Below are 5,713 nucleotides of genomic sequence, written 5' to 3'. Positions count from 1 at the left end.
TGGCACCTGAAGGGGAAAGCCGCTGTGCGGAGGGCCTCACGTGAGACTCAGCCCTCGAGTGCGACTGCGTGGCTCTGGCGCACTGGCTGGCACAGAAGTTCACGAGCCGCCACGCAGGAAGCACTGCGTGAGGGCACTGAAGAAAGTCGCCAGGAAACTCCCTGGGAGGCGTTCTGCCAGGCTCAGGGCCCCGGCTGAAGTGTCTGCTGGAGATCCCCTGAACCCCACAGGGAACGTGTCTCCCTAGCACCTGCCGGAGTCATGGGAACAGTACGTGGGATGCTGGTGCAAACTGGCCAGAAGCTGCGCACCCGTGCTACTGTGAGTCAGTGGGACAAAGCACCGCTGGATGCCCCGGGCACATAGCCACCAAGGGCCGCACACAAACGCCAGGGCATAGTCCCAGCCTCCCAGACAGGCGCTTCCCTCCTGCGGTGTCCCTGCAGCGCCCTCTGCTGGCACAAGGACTAAGGTGCCAAAGGTACCACAAAGTAGGCCAAAGAAGGACTTTGGAGCTGAGAAATAAAATCGAAAATAGGAAAAAGGAACGATTTGATACAGCTAATCCAGCTTTTTATGTTTACCTTGTTTATCTTTTTCCGTCCATTTATATTTACCCATTTCTTTTAGCATAAGTCTTTCAGTTGCTTTGGTTCTTGGCTTTTTTGTTTATATATTATGTCACTTTCTGTTTTTTTTTTTTAATATTTATTTTACCTATTTGAAAGGCAGAATAAGAAGGGGGCAGGGAGAGAGAAAGAGAGAGAGAGAGATCTTCCATCTATTGGTTCACTCCCCAGATAGCCAAAACACAGCCGGGGCTGGACCATGCTGAAGCCAGGAGCCTGGGCCTCCGTCTGGGTCTCTCACCTGGTCATAGAGGCCCAGGTACCCAGGCTATCATATTCTGCCTTCCCAGGCACAGTAGCAGGAATTGTGTTGAAAGCAGAGTAGCCAAGACTCAAAGTGGTTCTCTGGCCGGGATGCCAACATCATGGGCAGTGACTTGAAGCCGTGGCACCATATGCTAACCCTCAGTTTCTGAATTTTAATTGAAATGTTTAGTCCATTCATATTTATTGCAATTTTCATGTGGTTGGTTTCAGGTCTGTCAGTTTACTCTTTTTCTAACATTTACTCTTCTGTGTTTGCTTCTTTCTTTCTTTATAGATTTATTTATACCTGCAGATTTGGGGATTTTTTTAAAAACATCTTTTAGAATTTCTTTTGTCTTCTGCCTTTTCAGTTATTTCTCTTTTCATTGTTTCCTTTCTCTTCCTGTGACTGTTCTAGGATTATAATTTACATCTTTAATTTTTTCTTCTACTTGGAGTGAATCTTGTAACACTTGCCATAAAATTTGGAAAACCTGTGACCCTGTGTGTTTATATGAAAATAAAAACCTGATACTAACATATGTCCCTAAGTATAACACTGTATATTCTCCTTCTGGAATGTTCTTTTCCTTTCCTTTAGCATTTTATGTGTGTGCACCACTCCCCAGTCTCCACAGAAGAGAAGTCACTGAGATTTTACACTTGTGGAATCCTTTATAGAGCTCTTTATAGAATGTGTCATTTTTGTCCTAGCATTTTTAAAGGTTTTGGTTAATAGCAATTTGACCATTTCCTGAGATGTGATTTTCTTGTTATCCATCTTACTTGGAGATCTCTGAATTCTTCAACCTATACATTTACATTTTCCTCAAAGCTTGGGAAGCAGAGAGAGAGAGAGAGAGAGAGAGAAAGAGAGAAAGGTTTTCCTTTTTCTGTTGGCTCACCCCCAAGTAGCCGCTACAGCCAGTGTGTTGCGGCTGGCGTGCTGCGCCAATCTGAAGTCAGGAGCCAGGTGCTTCCTGCTGGTCTCCCATGCAGGTGCAGGGCCCAAGGACCTGGGCCATCCTCCACTGCACTCCCGGGCCACAGCAGAGAGCTGGACTGGAAGAGGAGCAACTGGGACAGAATTTGGCGCCCCGACTGGGACTAGAACCCGAGGTGCCAGTGCAACAGGCAGAGGATTAACCTAGTAAGCCGCGGCACTGGCCCACCCCCTATATCTTTAAATGTTTCTTCTGGCCGGTCATCTCCTTCCCCTTCTTCTGGAATTGTGGGAAAAGACCTGTTGGCTTTGTCCCATGGTCCCTTCAGACTCCCTGCATATTTTCAGTCTGTTTTCCTCTCTGCCCTTCAGCCTCCTCTGTCATCTCACCCTCTTGCTGAGCCAGTCCCGTAGGTTTTTATTTCACACACTATATTGTTCAGTTTCAGACTTTCCTTTGGTTCTTTTTGGTAGTTTTCCCATCTTTGGTGGGATTTCGTCTGTTTATTTCTTCCAGGCCTGTTTTCCTTTACTCCACTTGAGCATAGTTATCAGAGCTGCTTTGAGATCCACGCCTGCTAATGCCAGTGCTTCGGTCCTCTCAGGGTTGGTCTCCCTTCATTGTCTCTTCTCTTGCAGCTGTTGACAATTTCCCGGTTCTTGGTGTATAAAGTAATTTTGGATTTTCTCCTGGACAGTAAGAAAGTTATCTTGTAGAGTGTGTAGGTTCTGTGGTAGTCCTGATGTGTCTCTTTTTAGCGGGCCACTAGTTAACTTACTGTGTCAGTGAGAGTTCTCCAGAGAAACCAAAGAACCAACCATGTATGTAGGAAGGGGGAGAGATGAGTATAGGAGATGCATGTGTGTGTGTTTAGTGCACGCACGCACACACACACACATCCTATCATGCCAAAGGGCGCTAATTTTGAGGAACTGGTTTGCATGATAGTGGCACCATGAATTCTGAAATCTCAAGTGGCTGGAGGCAGAAACCCTGGCAGGTCTGATGTTGGAGTCCTGAGGCAGAATGCCCCTCCTCCTCCTCCAGGAAGCCTCTTCTTTCTCACAAGGTCTTCAGGTGATTGCATGGGGCCCACCCACATCACCAAGGGCAATGCCATTTATCTCACACCCATCTATTGACTGTAGGCACTAACCATGTCTACACAGTACTTTCACAACCGCTCCTGCATCGGGGTTTTGTTAAATGACGGCAAACTGCAGGTTAGCTGCAGTGACATGTTTGTGTAACCATCACACTCGGTTAAATGCATGCCCTGAGCTTCCCCACTGGCAGTAAGTGTGTGTTCTTCAGGCTTCAGTCCAAGCTACTCTGAGTCTGCTCCCCACACACAAGAGCAAGCCAGAGACATGCACAGAGTTTATAAACAGAATTGGGCTCTGTCCCTCTTCCCAGATTCCTTCCTCGCTCTCAGTGGCTGTGGTTACCCCGAACTCTATTCTTTGGTTCTTTAGGGTAGAGTAGACCATGAGTTGTGTATCCTGTTTACCTACTCTGTGTAACACCATTAAAAGCTTTATTTAAAAAAAAATGTTACTCTATTCTTCCAAACTTTGCATTTCCCTTCTAAATAAGTATGATTCCTTATCACTCGCCAGTGTCTTCAGATAATCGTTGCATTTTTGTTTTTGTGTACTTAGTCTGTAGTTCATAGCTGCTGTCTCCGGAAGGGCAGGATCTGACTGGGGATTCCTTGACTATATTAGAAGCAGGAATCTCACATGTATCATGAGCAGCCAGTGAGACCGGGAAATAAATCAGCTAACACAGATAAGTGATCCATGAATGGCAGCTCTTGTTAGGGTGAGTAACTGGCACACGGTTGCTCTGGTTAGCCATTCATCCTATGGCCAAGCTATAGGTGGCTCTAGGGTACGCGGAATAGCAAGTTCGGATTCCTCAGGGGATAACCCCTTAAGACCAAGGCATGGAATCAAGGTCATGTCCAAATTTGCTTTCCTGAGCTTCATATCCCCTTCAGGAACTAGTGCCAACTGGGAAACTGAAGCAACCACCCAACTATAAAGACAAGACTGATCTAGAAACTTCGCAGAAAGCAACAAGAGGAAGCTGGGCCCTGCCACGCGCTCCACGCTGGCCTGCAGTTCGCTGCTCTGTTGTAAACGTCACAAGGTCAGGGGTCGGGGCTGTTGAACTTGTGTTTATATTCCCAGAGCCAGCACCGTGCTTGGCACACAGCAGCCACCCCATTCCTATTAGTTTGATGAGCAGAAGAATGGTCAGACAGCAGTGCGTGGTCAGACGCCCGTGTGACGAGGAGTTTGCCAGTGCCTCTCTAGTGGAGGCTCACCCCCAGGAGCAAGCAGTCTCTGGGCGGGAGCCGCAGCAGGGGCACCGACTGACAGGGCTGGAAGGGCAGACAAACACCAGTCACCACAGAGCATCTGTCCGTCCGCCGGCCCCGCCAGAGGGGGCCGCTTCCATCTGCACTTGCCTCGGGGCTGGAAAGCATTAAGACGGAGGCAGTGGCCCGCCTGCTACCTCTGCTTGAGGCTTCCTCCACATCTTGAAGCAGTTTGTGATCATTAGGGGTTTGGCATCACGAAGATGTGGACGTGGCCAAACCCTCGCTTGCTTTCATGTTTCGTCCCTAACGCCCGAGAAAGCGATCTTGAGCCTGTTGCTTCTGCTTCTTCATTTTCACTTATGTCATCAAAACATCCACTTTAAACACATCACTGGCAATTGTCAGCTGTTGGTTCAGGCGGTGAGTCAGCTCAGTCTGGGTTGCATTCCGATCCCCGGCCCTGACTCCTCCATCACAGTCACATCCCCTCACTATCCAGCGTCAGAATCTCTGCGTGGAGCCCGAGGCATTAACCTATTTTCTTAGAAAAACAAAAATCTGCTTATTAGCAGAGTTTGGGGAAATTAAAATAAATATAGGTAAATCTACAGAATACGCCACCACCCAGAGACGAGCCCTGTGAATATGAGTCCTTGCAATCATTCACGATTCAGAGCTCACTGCCAAAAACTTTGAGTTCAAGAAGCGTTTTGGACTGAACGCTATCCCTGGCAACTACAGCTTCCAGAAGGCATTGAGCTCAAAGGAAGGAGGAAGAGATGAGACAAAGTCGGAGGAAACAAGGGAAGGTATAAAGAAATAAGAAAAGAGGGCATGAGAGCTGATTGATGTGCCTGTGTGTGTGTGTGTGTGTGATGGGACAATGTCTGTGTCCATGAGTAATGGAAATAGAAGGTTCTTTCCTGAAAGACCAGAAGGACCAACAGAAGTTTCTGTGCTATTGGCCAAGATAGGACTACATGTGCAGGATCAGGGCTGGCTTTGTTACAACAGCCTAGCATTAATTGAGTGTGTGCTCCGAGGTGCGTCTCCACAATACAGCCCCCTGGCTCTGCAGTGCCAGCCAGAGGTCAGTACTCTGTCTTCTCTGTCTTTACATTTGCAGCAGATGCTACCTCTGCCTCGCGCCATGCTTAGCCATTAGCAGGAGGTTGAAATCTATTTCCCGACTGAACACACACACATACTAAAATTGGAACGATACAGAGAAGATTAGCATGGCCCCTGTGAAAGGATGACATGCAAATTTGTGAAGCATTCCATATTAAAAAAAAAAAAAAAAAAAAAAAACAAGATACTTAGCCTGTCTCGTACCGAAGTCCCACGCACAGTTCTTACCCATTGGACACTGTCAGGTCCAAGAAAAGGAGCTCTTCATCTTCTGCTTCTAGTGCTTGGTGCTGTGCGAAAATTCAGCTCTAAGGGAGAAATGGACATAGGGGTCAGTTGTAGACTGGTAAAGCAAGTAAAGTGACTAGACAAAGGTCTTTGTGATAGGGACCAGAAAGAAGGAGTGGGAGGAGGAGGGGCAGGAAGAGGAAGAA

The 5,713-nt window shown here is 47.5% G+C and overlaps 1 non-coding gene across 1 annotated transcript; it reads left to right on the top strand.

Moving 5' to 3' along the window:
* Positions 1-5,336: 5,336 nt before the first annotated feature.
* LOC133764918 (U6 spliceosomal RNA) lies at positions 5,337-5,438 on the top strand. The gene has a single exon (XR_009866487.1). It is a non-coding gene; the product is annotated as a U6 spliceosomal RNA (small nuclear RNA).
* Positions 5,439-5,713: the final 275 nt, after the last annotated feature.

The sequence above is a fragment of the Lepus europaeus genome, chromosome 7 (genome assembly GCF_033115175.1).
Source record: "Lepus europaeus isolate LE1 chromosome 7, mLepTim1.pri, whole genome shotgun sequence".
Classification (NCBI taxonomy): Eukaryota; Metazoa; Chordata; class Mammalia; order Lagomorpha; family Leporidae; genus Lepus; species Lepus europaeus.
Note: the sequence above shows the minus strand (reverse complement) of the source record. Positions and strands in the feature narration are given on the sequence as shown.